Raw genomic sequence first — 19,696 nt, 5'->3', positions numbered from 1 at the left:
AAAAAAATTAAAAAAAAGAACATTGCAAGTGAATACTTCTCAAACCTTTATGCAAACAAATTTGAGAATTTGGAAAAAATGGAAGAATTTCTAACAAATATTGACATTCTCAAATTTAAACCAACTTAAGAGACCCATATCAAGCATCAAAATAGAAATAGCAATAAGAGACCTCCCATTCAAGAAAAAAATTCTAGGACCAGATCAATTTACAGCTGAATTCTACAAGGCCTTAAAAGCAGAACCCACACCAATACTGCTCCAACTCTTCAATGAAAATGATACTATTCAATGAAAGTGTAAGTTCACTACCAAACTCTTTCTAGGAAGCCATCATACCCTTCCTCCAAAAACCAGATAGGGACTCATCAAAGAAAGAGAATTATAGACCCATTTCTTTGATGAACATCGATGCAAAAATTGTCAACAAAATTCTGGTTAATTGATTTCGATAATTCATCAAAAAATTATAAACAATGAACTAATAGGATTCATTTCAGGGATGCAAAGGTGGTTCAATATACACAAATCAATTAATGTAATTCATCACATCAACAAGAGCAAGGATAAGAACCACATGATTATCTCAATAGATGCAGAAAAAGCAGTTGACAAGATCAAACACATTTTCATGATGAAAGCTCTGAAGAAACTAGGAATCCCTGGAACATTCCTCAATATGATAAAGGCTGTGCATGACAAACCTACAGCCAGCATTATACTTAATGGCAAAAAGCTAAAGTCATTTCCTCTAAATTCTGGAATGAGACAAGGATGTCCACTCTCCCCTCCTCTTCAACTTAGTATTAGAATGCCTAACTAGGGCAGTAAGACAAGATGCAAACATAAAGGAGATTCAAATAGGGGAAAATGAAGTAAAAGTCTTCATCTTTGCAGATGACATGATCCTGTATTTGAAGAATCCCATGAACTCCTCCCTCAAGATATTTGAGCTGACCCAAAACATTGGCAAACTAGCAAGGTATAAAATTAACCCTCAAAAATTCAGTGGTTTTTCTATATGCCATTAATGACAGGAGTGCCACTGAAATCAGGAGAGCAACACCTTTTGTAATAGCCTCCTGAGAAATAAAATACCTAGTGGTTAACTAAAGAAGTGAAGGATCTCTATGATGAAAACTTTAAAAACCTGAAAAAGAAATTACAACAGAACTAAGGAAGTGGAAAAACCTCTCATGCTTCTTTGTTTGGGAAGATTAACATCCTCAAAATGGCAATACTGCCAAAGGCTATCTACAGATTCAATGTACTACCATCAATAGCACAACTTCATTCATAGATGAAATAGAAGAAGCAATCCAAAAATTCCTATGGAACAATAAAAGATCTCAAATAGCAAAAACAATCAACAGTACTGGAAGAATATTAACACCAAACTTCGAACTCTACTAAAAAGCCATAGCTTGGTACTGGCACAAGAACAGATTTGATCACCTAATATTAAATAAGTGTGCCAAAAAAAGGAAAGATAACTTCTTCAGCAAATGGTACTGGCAAAACTGGGGAAACACCTGCAGAAAACTGAAGTCAGATCTTTATGTATCACCCTGCACCAGAATCGACTCCAAATGGCTGAAAGACCTCAAAGTAAAAGCAGACACCCTGAAAATATTACAGGAAGAATTAGGAGAACCTCTAAGGCTCCTAGGCATAGGCCAAATTTTTCTTAATGAAGACCCAGAAACACAACAAATTAGAGAAAGTTTGGAAAATTGGGATTGCATGAAACTACAGAGCTTCTACACAGAAAAGGACATATCTAGTAAGATCAATAGAGAGCCCACAGGTTGGAAGAAGATCTTCACTAGCCATACAACAGACAAGGGCCTTACATCTAAAATACATTTACAACACAAAAAATTAAATCCTCGCAAAAACAAATGCTCAAAGAAACAACCACCCCATTAATAAGTGGACTAAAGCTGGGCACCAGTGGCTTATGCCTATAATCCTAGCTACTCAGAAGGCTGAGATCTGAAGATAACGAGTGAAAGCCAACAGGGGCAGGAAATTCTGTGAGACTCTTATCTCCAATAAACTACTCCGAAAACCAGAAGTGGTACTGTGGCTCAAGTGGTAGAGTGCTCACCTTGAGCTGAAGGGCTGAGGGACAGCATACAGGCCCAGAGTTCAAGCCCTCTCCCACTCCCACCCTCCTCACCTGCCGACCAAAAAAAAGTAGGCTACAGACTTAAAGAAAAAAACAAAATGCTTAAATAAGGATACAGGTTGACTCATAACAATGAGATGTACAAAACACTATGTTGAAAACTAACTTTACACCTTCGGGGTTGGGGGGGGGAGAGGGGGAGTTGTGGAAGGGGGAGGGAAGGGATAATAGAGGAATAAAAAAAAGGAAGAAGCAAAAATGCTCAATAGGAAATGTACCCATTACCTTGCTCATGTGACTATAACCCCTCTGTACAGTATTCTTACAATAAAATCGTACAAAAAAACCTCTTTAAACAACAACAAAAAAAGACATGAGAGATTTCGCTGAAGAGGAAATAAGAATGGCCAATAGACCCATGAAATGCTCAAATTCTCTAGCCATAAAATGAATGTGAATCAAAACAACATTGAGATTCCATCCCACTCCAGTTAGAATGGCTATAATCAAGAAATCTAATAACATTAGATGCTGGAGGGGATATGGCCAAAAGGGAATATTACTGCACTGCTTGTGGGAGTGTAAACTTGTCTGATCACTCTGGAAAGCAGTATGGAGGTTCCTCAAAAGACTCCACATAGAGTTCCCTTATGACCCAGCAAACCTACTTTTGGGCATGTACCTAAATGATCACAAACAAGGACATACTTAAGCTTCCAGCACTACTATGCTAATCACAGCATTATTCACCCTAGCTAACATATGGAACCAACCCAAGATGCCCCTCAATAGATGAGTGGATCAATACATACATATATATATGTATATATATATATTTATTACACACACATACACACAATGGAATTCTATACTTCCATCAGGAAGAATGGCACTCCTACATTTGTTAGGAAATGTCAAGACATGGAAAAAAACATACTAAGTGCAGTAAGCCAGACCCAAAGAAATATAGGTCCCATGGTTTCACTTATTTGCAATAATTAGTATATGTCTAGAATAATCTTATCAGAGGAGCAGAAAAGCTCAAAAACTATGTACATATGACCATATAAGATGATGCTAATAGAAATGAACATGAAGACATGGACACAAGAGGTTTTTCTTTGTTGTTGTTGTTTTCAATGTACTATGTGTTTTTTGTTTGTTTCTTTTGTACTGTTTTCCCCCTATGTTATATCCCCTGTTGTCACCATATTTGGTTTTGGTACCCTACATCTTATATATACATTTATCTAATTTCGGGAACGGAAGGTAAATAACAAAGTCTGAAACAAGGACACTAGATGACCCATTGCAACAATGATACTCACAAGACACTATGTTGGAAATGAACTTTACAAATTTGGGGTGGGCGGGGGAGGAAGGAGTGGGAAATTAGGGATAGCAGGAGAAAAACAAAGGAGGGGTAACAATGTTTGACAAGAAATATATTCATTATCTTATTCAGGCAACTGTAATCCCTCTGCATAGCATCTTTACAATAAAATAAAGTTTCAAAAAATAAATAATAAGAATATCTGATATTCAGGCAAACTTCCAAATAGCAGGTTCAATGGAACAAAGTTAAAGGACACAGATTTAATACTGAGTTAAAAAGATAGAAAAATTCAGCAAAGTCTCTAAGATATTTAAAATTTGGGGAGTGTATAACACACACAAATGCACACAGGAACATTTACATGATGGCTTTACAAACTGATAGAAACTAGAAACAGAATGTAGACCACTCTGAACATGATAAAATGTTGGTGCTGAGGTTTTAGAGGAGTATCTACAGTTCTATTTCCTAGAAACTCAATAGTTATTTGTCTTTAAAACCCAACCTTATTTCACGGAGTAAGTTCAAAATAGAAAATCCTTGTTGTCTCTGGTAAAGAGAGGAGAAAGTGATTATTTCAAACACACCTACAACATAATATAGTGATTGGGTACTGGTGGCTTACGCCTATAATCCTAGCTACTCAGGAGGCTGAGAACTGAGGATTGGGGATCCAAGCCAGCCTGGGCAGGAAAGTCTGTGAGACTCTTGTGTGCAAAAAACCCCAGAAAACTTGATATGGTGCTATTGCTGTGGCTCAAATGGTAAAGCTGAAGAGCTGAGGGATAGTGCCCAAGCCCAGAGTTCAAGCCCCACGACCCACCAAAAAGCACAAAAAAAGTAGCAAAGTGAATCAAGAAAAGACCATGAGGGGCTTATGCAGCATGAAAAAAAATACGATCATTATAAATACGTTAGAAACAATAGCAAGAAAGAAAAAAGATATTTGTGTACCATGTGATATTTTTTGTTTCTTTGTATGTTCCTCTCCCACGGTATGACCCCTATTTTCACTGTATTTGATGTTGGTGCCCTGCATCTTGTACATACACACTTCTCTAATTCGGGGAACGGAAGGAAAAAAACAAAATGCTTAAATAAGGATACAGGTTGACCCATTGTAACAATGAGATGTACAAAACACTGTGTTGAAAACAAACTTTACAACTTCAGCAGGGGGGTAGGGGGCAGAAACTGTGGAGGTGGGAGGGAAGGGATGGTAGGGGAAAAACAAAGGAGGAGGCAACAATATTCAATAGGAAATTTACTCATTACCTTGCTCATGTAACTGTAACCCCTCTCTACACGATTTTTACAATTAAAAAACATACAAAAAAGACCCATGCATATGGGTGTGTGTGTGTGAAAGATTTATTTTTTAGAGTAAACAACATTCAAAGGAATGGCTAGGGCATACACTAAGTATGCCTTACTTTGTAAGAAAATGTCAAAATATTATGAAGTCTGCTTTTCCCACAGTAATGAATGTATGTTCTAATTACTTCAACTCTTCCCCAACCCTTGATATAGGCAATGCTTGTATTTAGCAGAATAATATTTCATTGTAGCTTTAACGTTCATATGTTTATGACTTTCATAATATATTATAAAGTTTCTTCTTTCTTTGTAAATTTTTGGTCTACATTGTTTTTAGTTGTACTGACACTTTCTATTGAATTTTACCTAAGTTAGATGCTTTGGTGCTCAATCATTATTGAATACCTATTATTTAATTGAAATATTCCATATTTATATATTAGTATATGTAATATTAATATTTTAATGCATTCATTAACTCAGATAAATTATAGCATAATGAACTCTGGACTGTGATTTTTTTGAGTGGATGTGTGTGTGCATGTGGTGTGTGTGTGTGTGTGTGTGTGTGTGTGTGTGTGGTGTGTGTGTGTGTGTATGGCAGTCATTCGGCTTGAACTCAGAGCCTGGGCTCTGTCCCTTAACTACTTTGCTCAAGACTACTCTACTGCTGAGTCACACCTCCACTTCTGGCTTTTTGATGGCTAGAGATAAAAGTCTCATGGACTTTCCTCCCTGGTCTGGCTTCAAAATTGTGATCCTCAGATCTCAGCCCCCTGCGTAATTAGCACTACAGACTGAGCCTTTGACACTGAACATAATAAGGCTGTGAAACTTTTCTTTATGTTAAGTCTACTATAGGCAATCACAAAAAAACATGGGTGTTTAATAAACATTTATTAAATTAATTTAAAACCAATGTGGATTTCACAAAGTCTTATTTGTTTTGATACATAATAAAGCTACCATATCTAACATTTTTCTTAGAGGGAAATTTTGTTTTGACTTATAAAATTTTCTGAGTAAATGAAGTTTCTGGAACCAGTCTGTTTGAAAGTTAGAGGAGTGCCTGCAAAATATATGTGAATTTATGTGTGGATACTAGATTCCAAATACAACTATCCTTGAAAACATATAGAGGGCCCACTGCATTTACACACAAACAAATCGACTAAAGGAAGGCATAATCAATGGATGAATATCTTCCTTCTTATAGATAACTATATCACCTGAAATATAGAGCATTTAAGCATATCTCAGCAGCCTGGTTATAGAGTTGGAAACAAGGCCTTGTTAGGGCTGGGTGACTTGGAAGTGAAATGAAAATATTTACAAAGAAAGGAATATGTATTAGAGAGAAATCCAAAAATCCCAATGGCATCTGGAATCCAGAATATCTTAAATCCTCACTACACACATGCTACAATAAGTGAAATGCTACAAGCTTGGAAAAACAAACACCAGGAGTTACAAGTTGCACAAGTTTTGAAACACATGAAACATGGAAACATTTTAGTTCCTAAATTACATAATGTAGAGACCTTGTTGATTCCTCATAGATGTCAGTGGCAACTGGTGAGAAATCATAGTGTTAGCTGAGCTGAACTAAAGCTGGAGTGAAGGCTAGTCCTTGTCTTTTCAAGGCACAGCTTATACAAAGGTCTCAAGATCAAACTGAATATTAACAAATTTAATTTTCAACAAAAGCAAATACTAGAAAATTTAAGAAATTAAGTAATACACCTTAGCCATCCAAGAGAGAAAATACGTTGCTTTTCTAAGAAACAGAAAAATGTGAACACTGGGTAAAATTAATAATAAACAGAAACTAAATTAAAGATGATTGAAAAGTAAAAACAAACAACAAATAGCTATTAAAGCTATGCAAATAGCCATTACACACATATATGAATGTATTATATGTAGTGTGTGCATGTGTATATAAGTATATATAATATTTTAAATGATAAAGGAAAAAAGATAAGCTTCAAAAATAAAAGAAAATGTATGTAAAACTATAGATGCCTGAAATTAATAATTTGTAAGTAAATTCATTCAAATTTCATTCATTTAGACTCTACAAGAGACAGGCTTGTAACTGGAAGACACAGGTACTGAATGTAGTAAAAACAGAATATAAAAAGAGAACAACTGATAAAATGAACATAGTAGCAAGAAGTAGAATGCTAACCTAACGATGAATAATTATAATTTAACAAAATGTGTAGCAACAAATAGATATGCTCAAATAAATAATGATGAATGTTTTTTACAAATTTAATTATAAATATATTGGTAAGCAGTGTACTAAAAAAGGTCAGATAATGTGATGTTAGGAAAATGAACCCTTAGATATGTATTTTAATGTTTTTTTCTTTCATGCATTTGTTTCTAATGCATTTATAAGATTATCTCTTTGTTGCTTTGTATGTCCCTCCCCCACAGTATAACCCCTGCTTTCACTATATTTGATGTCAGTATAACTTGTGGAGGAGATGGGGAAAAACAAGTCGTTTAAGGATACAGGTGGACCTGTTGCAACAAGGAGAAGTACAAGTTGTCATGTCGAAAATGAGCTTTACAACATTGGTGGGGTGGGGGGGCAGAGGGGGAGGATTGGGTGGGGGGTGGGGGAGAGGCTGAGAAGGGATGTGAAGGGTAAACAAAGGAGGAGGCTGCAATGCTTGATAAGAACTGTAGCATTATCCTGTCCATGTAATTGTAACCCCTCTGTACAGTATGTTCACAAAAAAAATAAAATTAAATTAAAAAAAAGAAGTGTGCTAAATTATAAGTAGAATAAAGCAAAAAAATTTCAGAGATATCACAATCAGATGGTTTCAAATCAATTAAAAATATCTACCACAACCAGAGGGAAGTTAGAGAAAAAGATTCATAAGGTATTCATAAGGTATTAAACCGATAATCTCATCTGAAATAATGCAAGACAAAAGACACAAAAACACATTCTAAAGTGCCAAGGGTAAACATAACACATCTTAAAAAATCCATAATTCTGCAACATGAAAAGGTTTACATCTGTGAAGATTAGCTTTACAGACAATTAAGTGCTGTGATTATGGGTTGAATAAGTAACTGCTCTCTATAAAAAATAAAACTATATTTTTCAGAGGGAAGGAACGTGATCCTTATTGGAAGTTTAGAACAGTAGGAGGGAATGAAAACTATTGGGAATAATAGCTACGGAATGTCAAGTTCACTTTTTTATATTTATAAGCAAGTGTGTGAACAAGAGTATACTGCTTAAAATTAAATAACCAAATAATAAATCGTTTAAATAAGGATACAGGTGGACCCATTGCAACAATGAGACGTACAAGTCGTTATGTCGAAAGCGAACTTTACAAATTTGGTGGGGGGGGGGGGGAAGGGGGCGGGGCGAGCAGGGAGGATGGGGGGCGGGGGAGGATGGGAAGTGATGGGAAGGGGAAACAAAGGAGGAGGCTACAATGCTTGATAAGAAATGTATTCATTAACTTGCCCATGTAATTGTAACCCCTCTGTACAGTATTTTCACAATATAAATAAATACATAAATAACCAAATAAACAAACTTGTACTTATATACAAATTATATATGCATTTGTACTAATTGAGAACATGTATAGGTAAATACATAGCTGACAAGTATGAAAAGAGAAATAAAAGTCCTGAAAGGATGTATGTTCTCTAGTGTAGCTAGGTGAATATTCTGTGATAAGATACAGACATTTACTATAAAGAGTAAACACTACAAAAGTATGAGGAAAGTAAAATGGCCAACTTTTATCTTAAGTGGAAAAATACCTCATTTTGTTTAAAATGGTATTATAATATTTTTATGGATCAATTTTCTTCATAATTATTTTAGTTAACTTAAATTTTAAAAGTTTGCTAAGTTGATTTATGTATATAATATTATACCTATAGATGAAACAAGTAATACATTATGGAAGGTACCTATATATGAAACAGACTTGTAAATGGATTTATTTTAGAGAACAATGGAAGGAGTAACATTGATTAAGATTCATTGTACCCTTTTTCTGGCTTGTTGAATTGAAAATACTTTGTAAAATCACTTGAAATATAAAAACTGTATCAAAATAACATTCCATCCTTAAATAAAAATTTAATTTATTGTGCACTGATCTGAATTTCTGTCTTTCACTGGATTATAGGTAGAAAAAATAGTAGCAAAAAACAAAGTGTCAGCTGTACTCCGAACTTATTAGGGATTTTTTTTTCCAAATCTCCAAAAACTATATGAAGCAGATAGGAGCAAATTCTCATTTAAGTAATAAGTATTAATTGAATATAATGTTTAAAAGAAACATACTTATTTCTTAGTCCTAACATGGTAACATATTTTATTAAAATATAAACCATAAGGAATCTACTTACATATCAATTAAAATTTTTCCTTAGTATATGATTTTTTCTGAATAAATAATTTTAAATTTATGGTGAATTTATCAACATTTCATTATTCCTATTAGAATTTATTTCTCTTGCATCTGTGTGTGTGTTTGTATGTCTGTGTAAGTTTCAAATTTAGTAATGTATTAAATTTTTCATAGGAAAAATAGAAAATTAAGCATTTAAAAATCTATTATTAATGTATAATTTGAAATAATGTTTAGTATTATTATCCTGTATTTTACTTCATATAAAATATTTTGTAGTCCCTGTATTTTAAACATGTTTTAGCAATTCAAATAATGAATTACAAGATGAACAATACATTTTGTAGAAATTTTACACATTAAATGACACAGGATTAATATAAGATTGTTAATCATGTAATACTAGCTCAGATAAGGAATAAAATTAAGTCATTATTAGTAGGTACACTTGATTTGAGATGGTAGATGTGCTAATGGCTGTTAAATGAGGTATAGTGTACAAAGATTTATGTTATAAAAGGTGTTTAAATTATTTCAGGGATATTAAAATGAACATAATCAAAGACATTTGATTTCTAATGTCATTATTTCCTACTATAACTTTATATAAAATTAGAATTAATCGCTAAAGGAATTAACCTAGTTAGCAATATATTCCTTTATAGGTAAAAATCATTTGATAGAAAGGGAAAAGTGAGAGAGAGGGAGAAAGATACAGAGACTCCTATGTCTATAAACAATAGAGAATTTCAACAATGGATTTGAGCATCATTCTCCAAGTGAAAATTTGGTTTTTATTACAAAATTTCTTCTGCTACAGACAGAGCAAATAATTTAATTCTCACAATGAGGTAATTGTATTCTGATTCTTTTTAAATGACTTTACTAAATTTGATTAGTTCAAATAATAACAGAAATATTACTCGACATTTATAATTTTTCTATAACAACTTATTTGTATTTCTAAAATTATTTTAAAATTTAAAATCAGAGTATACTATTGCTTAACACTGATAAAAACTAAACAATATAAAGCTATGAACATCTTTAGCTAGCACTTTCTTGCTATAGCCCTTCTTGTACCATTTGCTTTTTGAGTTATCTTGGGTCAGATTGGGGTTTTCTCAACTTGTTCCCTTTCATTGCAGTACCTACTAACAACAACAAATAATGTGTATTGCTAACCCCAATTTTGCTTTATGTGATAATTTTATGTCAACTTTTATATGCCTAGATATTGGATAAAGCATTACCATTTCTGTATTGAATGAGTTAGCTGAGTAATACAAATAACCTTCCCTATGTGAGTGAGTATGATCCAATTCATTTCTGGTACGAAAGAGCCAAAAAAGATGGGAAAAACTAGGTCACTCTTTGCCTAGCAAATGGCATTGGAACTTGATCACTTGACTCTGCATTCTTCATTTTCAAGCTTTCAGATTTGAATTGAACCTGCAGCAGGCTTTTCTAATTGTGTCCCCTAGCCAATATCTTTTTGGAATATGTTCTCTGTTTCTGTCTGTCTGTGTCTCTGTCTCTCTGTCTCTGTCTCTCTATCACAGCCATGCATGAATATATACCCAATTGCCACTTTTCCCTGAACAACCCATTGTAATAATTTACTTTATAACCAGTTGTAGTTCATTATTTAATTTCTTATGCATAATATATTACTACTTATGAGATGACACTTTATTCAAATTTCTGGTGTTCTTACTCAATGCTTTTTCTCCCATGAATAGGTGTAATACCCCAGTGTAGCTCTTCAGACTTGAGTGCAGATATGGATTCTTTTCCAATTTCCTATCTTCCTTGTTTCCCTGGACATATAAGATTTCACCAATTCTAATTCTAATGTGGACAGAGTATTTTAAATTTTTCATTGTTGGAAACTCTTCATAGGAATTGTTTGATAATTTATTAACTCTCTTGGAGAAACAGACACATGCATTCAATGGTGTTGCATACAATGTAATAACCTTTCTAAAATTCTTTGTCAATCAAATAATATGGAATCTTGGAATTATGAGAATTCATAGTAGTGGTTCCTTTCTTCCTTTGAGGAAGCAATTTATCCTCAGAAGTCATCTGTGCTAGATTTGCCAATCTTTCCCACTCTTCTTGACACCATCCTATTCTAAGAAATAAGAAATTCAATCATTCAATCTAGGCTCTTTATTTTTCAATGCTTGGTATGGTTTTGTTAAAGAATTTTTCATATTTATTGATACAGCTTTAAAATTATGATACAATAAAATTATGATTTTCTATTGCCAGAAAATATGTTTAAAGTTGATATTGATCACCACAACATTCCTCATGCTATCATACATTTACTATCACTATGAGATTGTAATATCCAGACCTTTACATGTTTTCTTTATTTAATTTTATTGCAAATGTAAAGTACAGCGGGGTTACAGTTATATAAGTAAGGTGATGAATATATTTCTTGTTGGACTTTGTTACCTTCTTCCTCATTTTTCACCCACTTTCCTACTTCCTGATTCCCATCTCCCCCACAAGTTGTAAAGTTAATTTCCAACATAGTGTCTTGTGAGTATCACTGTTGCATTCATTCAACCTTTATCCTTTGTGTTACAGATAAATGTATCAAAATAAAAAACAGTGACAACAGGAGCTAAAACAAAGGGAAAAATGAAAGAAAAAAGAAATTTCTTCACATAGTACATTAAAAAAATAAAAAATCTCTTGTTTCTATGTCTTGGTGTTCATTCGGATTATCATTATTTTATATGGTCATTTGTACATAGCTATTAAACTACTGTGATCCTCTGCTAAGACTATCCTAGACAAATATTAATTATTACTAATGAGGGAAGCCTCTGCTTCTTTGTGTCTGGTTTACTTCAGTTAAGATGATTTTTTACAAGACTTTACATTTCCTTATGAATGTGGTGATGTCATTCTTTCTGATGAAAGAATAGAATTCTATTGTGTATATATACCATATTTTCTTTTTTTAATACCATATTTTCTTGATCCATTAATCTATTGAGGGGCATCTGGGTTGGTTCCATATCTTAGCTATGGTAAATAATGCTGCAATAAACATAGTTGTGTTAATAAGCATAGTTGTGGAATGACTAACAGGAGTCATTCCAGGGATTCAAAGCTTATTCAATATAAGCAAGTCAATAAATGCAATTCAACATCAATAGGAGTAAAGACAAGAACTACATGATCCTCTCAATAGATGCAGAAAAAGCATTTGACAAGATCCAATATCTCTTTATGATGAAAGCTCTGGAGAAACTAGGAATCTATGGAACATTCCTCAATATAATAGAGGTTGTATATGACAAACCTACAGCTAGTGTTAACTTAATGGCAAAAAGTTAAAACTATTTCTCCCCCAAACAGGAAAGAAACAAAGGTGTTCACTCTCTTTCAATATAGTATTGTATTATCTTTATGTGTTTTATAACTTAGATTTTTTTTGTTTCATTACTTTATTACTTTTATTCTTACAGTATAATAGGCTGTTTTTCTTTATGACCTTTCTTTTTTTTTCTTTTTCTTGTTTTCGGTTTTTTTGTTGTTGTTGTGGGTTGTGGGGCTTGAACTCTGGACCTAGGTGCTGTCACTCAGTTCTTCAGCTCAAGGTGAGTGCTCTACCACTTGAGCCACAGTGCCACTTGCGGTTTTCTGAGTAGTTTGTTGGAGATAAGAGTCTCACAGAGTTTCCTGCCCCAGCTGGCTTGGAACCATGATCCTCAGCCTCTCAGCCTCCTGAGTAGCTAGGATTACAGGCATGCTCCACTGACGCCCAGCTCTTTAAAGCTTTCTTAAATGTTTACACATTAGAACTTTTTTATAAAACAAAATACATGGAGCTGATGAAAAAGACTATTCCAATTTCTCAGGTTATCGACTCTACCAATTCTGTAGCAGCACATTTCAGTCCTATAAAAGACTACCCTTTTAGCTACCTGAAAATGTTTTGTTTTCTTAACCAAAATGTGTCATACACTCTTCCTTTATTGACCATGACAAGCATTTGTATGTCTCCAAAACCATGTGTTAATTTTTTTTTCTTTTGCTGAAGTCTTCAATAAAACAATGTTCATACCAATTAACAAAATGAATTGATGAGAAAATGTGCCATTTCAACTAAACATGATATTAACTTTTAGAAACAAAAATTCTAAAGTAGGTGCCATAAAAAATGTTGAAATAAGTAAAAAAAAATTCACGTTTTTATATAGTGAAAGCTTTAAAACTATTATGGAGATAGAATGAAAGGCATGTATACCCTGAGTGGATGAACAATTACCAGTTGTAGCAAATAAAAATGTAAATTGGAAAGAACTACTTAGAGAAATGGATCCAAAAATGCATTAGAGGTTTCCTTGTTCACATTTTTAGTGTAGCTGCTATTAACCCACCTGCATTGTGCATGAAAAAAAAGCTTTGCTTACAGTACTGTAATGAATCTCGATGGTTTCTCAATATACAATATTAAAAAGTCATTTAAAAAGAGATGTTAAACCTTTTGAGTTTTACAATAGCAAAGTCCCAAATACTTTGAAATGAGAATGGGAAACAATTATTTATTTCTAACTTACTATATTAACCGACAGTTAAAACAAGGTTCATTAAGCAATAGTTGGTTTCCTACCAACTCAATGAAAATAATCTGAAGTTTCTGTGATACTTTGTTTTGTTATACTGCAAATTGGATTCTTGAAATAACTAGAAGCGACACATTGAACAAACAATCCCTGGATATTGGTAAATAATACAATTTCTTTCACAGTTCACTTAGGTGCTGGAAACTCATACCAGTATGCATTCTAGAAACTCATAAAAAATAAGTATAGCCAAACTTGGCAATTTCAATGAAACATATTCTCATTTAATAGGTTTTTATTAAATTTATAAAAGTTAATGGACTAGAGATTAAGTCATTATGAACTCTGTCCCAATTGTCTGTTATTAATAGCAGCACAATAGGGATGCCATTGTTAAATACTTTATTTCTAAATGGCTTCTTTAGTCACTCATGATTTTTTCATCTCAGATTTCTCACTCCAACAGTTCTTCCATATGATTACAAGTCACTTGATTTTAGGCTGTAAGTGTTCAAAGGAATTTCAAAGCTTTGATGTTCACACTATATATTTTAGATATGAAGCAGAATTTACAGGCACACAGAATAAGAAGGTAACAAAGATGTTCTCCTCTTTAAAATGAGAAAATGAATGAATCTTCCTCTCAAATTGCCTCCTTGCAAGCTCTTTTGTTTACAAAACAACAAAATTAAATTTAACTTCAAAATAAAATCAAACATCAAACTATCCTCCAGTTTTCAGAATAATGCTTTTTACTTACTGCCACATGTAGTCACAATGGTAATTTCTCCATCATGTTACCTAGTACTCTTGTAGATTGCTGATGGAGACTTTCTTCCAGCAATACAACACCCATTTCATAGCTCCTCTGTGCAATTGCACCTTGCCAATTATTTAAGCTGATAAACTAATTGAGTTTGTAATGTCTATTATTTTGTTTTTGTATTTACCCTTTTGAAAACTGTGTGTTTGAAAAGCTTGGATTGAAATAGCAGTGATTTACGGTTAGGATATATGCCCAGCATTGCTACTATTTTATCTTAACTGTAAGACTTATTTATGATAGATTATTCTGAATTTAATAATAAATATTTTAATAGGTTCATATATATATATATATAAACTTTAGAGTAAAATGACATAAATGACACAAAATTTAGAATGCATATTTCCGGTACCCTAACCAGTTGGAAGACTTGATTTGAATGGCCACATAATCTTTATTTCCTATTCCAAGAACTCAAAGAATGACTTCTGAGGAAACTTACTGAACTTGAATTTGAGAGTTCAAGTCCTCTTGGCAGGATTAACATTGCCCTTCTGGGCAGAGGCATTATAATAGCCTCTTTATTATAGAATCACATAATACAGTATGACATATCATTCATCAAATAATAAAATAGGGACCACATTTGTAGTCTAATCTTAACTCTGCATATAGAGCTTTTGTATTACTCTACAGTATGTCCTGAAGCTAAATTTGATTACTGTTCTTCTAGTAAGATGTTTAAACTAAGTTGAATTATGTAGAGTTGTACTTAGGCCTTAAATGGCACTCTCCTGTGTAATGTAAATAGAGTAGCCACAGTATTGTCCAACCTTATGTATGTGAGAAAGAATAGCATCAGATTATTTGGTACCCAAAGGATTAATATCTCATTTTCTGGGAAATCCCTTATACATTACAAAAAAACCCACAACATTTTCATTGTTATAACAATAAAAATCATTATCTAAACCACGCTTGGAAAGTTTAAACTGAAAATAAGGCCATGCATGTTTAGTTCATACACAGTTCAGAATTCACCATTCCTTGACCTTTAAAGAAAGTGTTTCAAATGGAAAAATAAATTAAAGGTAATATTAATATATGCTTTAAATACAATGCATAAAGGCTCATGATAGGTTCAAACATAAATAGGTTTAGAAATAATGCATGTAAATTTATGACTAAGAGATATACTGTGGTACTTTACGGAAACTAAAATACTGTGAGAGTGATCACACAAAATACAGAGATCCTAATATAACTAAAATAAGATTATATACTACTCTAATTTGAATGCAGTAACAAGATAATTCAGAGTAAATAAGAAAACTACTTAAATAGGTAAAAACAAAATACCCACAAATTGCTAAAACTATGTACCAAGGTATGTAAAATCAATGGTTAACAAAAATTTCAAAATAACAAGAATATACTTTTTATTTTTTATTTTCTTTAAATAGTTTGACAAAGAAGCTACTATTTACCAAAGCAGTTTATGAATACTACCCTTTTAAACATTCTCACCCATCCCTTACCTACTCATCCATTTTTTACTGTTCTTCACTTTGTAGGATATATATTGATTCATTATTGCATTTTCTCCCTCTTCTCTTCATTTGTCTGCTACTTTTCCCTAGACTCCATCACATCCCCACTCAATACTATTTTCAGGGTGTTTAATTCGTTAAACTTTGGCTTTGCCTTTCTAAGGAATTATATTATTTAAGTTGTACCTTGCACCTGCCATACTCCAGTTAACATATTTGAGTATACTTTCGTAATACCTCAATGTTTACTTATATGTTTATATGGTAAATCTAGCTTCCACATATAAGGGGAAACATGTACCCTGTGTGTCTGTGCACCTAACTTTACATAATTTTTTTCCAGATCTTTACATTTCTTTATGTATGGTACCATATCATTCTTTTTTTAATGGATGAGTAGAATTCCATTGTGTGTATTACCATAATTTCTTGATCTATTTGTCCACAGAAGGGCATCTGGGCTGATTCCATATCTTAGCTATGGTAAAGAATACTGTACTGAACACGGTTGTGCTGGTGGCTGTATGGTATCCTGGTTTACACTCTTTTGGATAATTACTAGGAGTATAATTGCTGGGTCATAAGGTAGTTTTATATACTCTTTTCTACCCTTAAGATGTTCATTTGTGGACCTTGTCATTGCAGTCATCTCTATTGTATCTTAAAGGCAGTATAAAAGAATCTCACCCCAACAGATCAAATACTGGAGTGAAAATATTCATGCAATATGAAGAATTCCAATATCACACATTTAAAACATCATAAAAATTCAATAATTAAATCTAAAGATGAAGCATCAACCAAAATATCATATAATTGGAAAGATTACTTTTAAAAGAAAATTAGGGCTGGAAAGGTGACTCCGTGGTAGGGCGCTTGCCTTTCATGCATGAGACCCTGGGTTTGATTCCTCAGCACTACATAAACAGAAAAAAAAAGCCGGAAGTGGTATTGTGGCTCAAGTGGTAGAGCGCTAGCCTTGAGCTGAAGAGCTGAGGGGACAGCTCCCAAGCCCAGGGTTCAGGCCCCACGACCAGACCCCCACCCCCCCCAAAAAAAAAAGAAAATTCAAGCAGATAGAAAACAACCAAAGTTAGAAAATCATTTCAAGACCTGGACACAAAAGTCATTTGGATGAGAAATTCAGCAAGGAAATGGAAGTCTGTGGGGGGAGGGGGAGAGAGTAGTGTGTGTGGGGGGAGCAAATAGAAATGTCAGAAAGGCAAAACCAAATAAATAAATATTAAATAAATAGCACAGTGGATAAAATTATCAGCTAACAAAATCAAGAACATTAAAGAATGTCAGTGACGAAGAATAAGAATAAGGAAATATTACACTCAGACATTAACTAAAGAAACAATGGATACTTACAATTATAACACAACACACCTAGGATTCATACAGTCAAAAAAGAGCCTGAAATAATCTAAAGACATAGGAAACCTATTGAATAACATTATATCAAATTGCCCAAATTTTGATAATAATATATTCCCATGCACATAAGTCACTTTGACTTCCAAATAGATATTACCAAGGAAGAACAACTACTCATATAATGAAATTGACAATATTAAGGAAAGATAGCTTTTTAAATATTGCAATTTTTACTAGTTATATAGGTATATTAATTATACACTTTGGCTATTTTTTACTAACCTGCTCAAATATTCTATTTATGTGTGTTACTTTCTTATCATTCAATTTAAATAAGAATACTTTGTATATTTATTTTAATTGTACATAATATAGATAAACATTAGACATTCTGAATTAATTTTTTATCCTAGGCACCTCAAAATCATCAATAAACACTTCTAGAAAAGATGTATTTATCAGTTTTCTTTATAGTATAATTACATTTTGAAAGTATGCAATCATAATTGAAAATCATATAATAAACTTCTAGATAGCCAGCGCTAAGAAAAAAGAGAATGCATAAGAAATAATGGATAGGAAGTGGCGCTGTAGCTCAAGTGGTAAAGCGCTGGCCTTGAGCTGAAGAGCTGAGGGACAGCGCCCAGACCCAGAGTTCAAGCCCCACAACCGACAAAAAAAAAAAAAAGAATGAATGAATAGAGTCAATTGCCCATCGTATCAATTCCCCAGCTCTATTTTCTGCCTTTTTAAAGCAATTTTAACAGGTTCCATTGTTTTATTTTTATATTGCATATACAAAAATTCTTTGACCTACCTTTACTCTCTCCAAGCACCCTGTATCATGTCCAACTGGTACACAATCTCAGATATAACCACTTTTAAATTTCTGTGAATTTCAGAGAATATTGAAAACAGGGCAGAACTTTTTGTTTTAATTTTATTTTCTTTTAAAAATGCTACACAGAAAGGTTCCAGTTAAATGAGCAAAGTAATGAGTACATTTCTTGTCAGATATTGTTACCCCCTCCTTTTTCTCCTACTATCCATTCCATCCCCTACCTCCCTCCTCCGCTCAAAAAAAAGTTGTATTGTTCATTTCCAACATAGTGTCTTGTGAGTGTCATTGTTGCAATGGGTCATCCTGTGTCCTTGTTTCAAAAATGCTCTATGTCTTTTGGTTATGATGGATGCTACCTATATATTTATATATGTTTGTGAATAGTCCAGGAATTTTATGACATTAAATTAGTTCATATTATATGTAAATTATAACAGAGTAAAAGTGACTGAAAAGTAAAAAGAAAGTTAAGTAAATTTGGACCATGTCAGATACTAGACAATATAAATGTCCGTTACCATTGTTTCACAATGTCATTATTATTAACTACCCATTACAAACTATCCAACAATGCTGTCAAAAAGCTGAGACATTATTTAGAGTGAATAGGAAAACTGCATCAAATTGCATTCATGACTAGAGCATAAGGATTTTTTTAACATTCATTTTATCCAGTTATTGAGAGACAATGTATTGTTTTATGGCAGTTTGTTAAAGTAATCTAACTCTAGATAATTAAATACAAATTAAATAATAGAAAGGTATGTTTTTCTGTCTTGTTTTTTTCTACCTTAAACAAAAAGCCAAGATTGAACTGTGAGTTGGTAAATGAACCCCGTAGGTTGTGTCTGTAAATTTGATAAAGTCCAATATACTTTGAAAAGGCAACTCACTACATTATGTCACATTATGCAAATATGCACTACATTCTGGAGTTTTTATACTAAAAATTGAAAATTATAATTGCATTTAGCCATTTTTTGCTCTGTGAGGACTTGGTTCTTAAGTTCCTTAGTGTGGTATCAATTTAGGTGAACACTGTGAGATACAGCTGTGAGAGTTGACAGGTTCACTGCAGAAATGCAAAAAGATGGTTTTTAAATAACACTACACATTCTATTCATTTTCTATTAATCTATACTCAATTTATATTTTCTCTTATATTATGATCAAATCTCAGGTATTGAGACCATTTGAATTCCAAATTTGACCATTAGGCTTTGGCTATTTGATAATATTCATAACAAGACATGACTCAAATTACTTTAATTTTTTTTAATTTTATTTTATTTGTGAACATACTGTACAGAGGGGTTACAATTGCATGGGCAGGATAATGCGTACATTTCTTACCAAGCATTGCAGCCTCCTCCT

The sequence above is a fragment of the Dipodomys ordii genome, unplaced genomic scaffold (genome assembly GCF_000151885.1).
Source record: "Dipodomys ordii isolate 6190 unplaced genomic scaffold, Dord_2.0 Scaffold126, whole genome shotgun sequence".
Classification (NCBI taxonomy): domain Eukaryota; kingdom Metazoa; phylum Chordata; class Mammalia; order Rodentia; family Heteromyidae; genus Dipodomys; species Dipodomys ordii.
The sequence above is the reverse complement of the archived record's forward strand: the minus strand, read 5'-3'. Positions refer to the sequence as shown.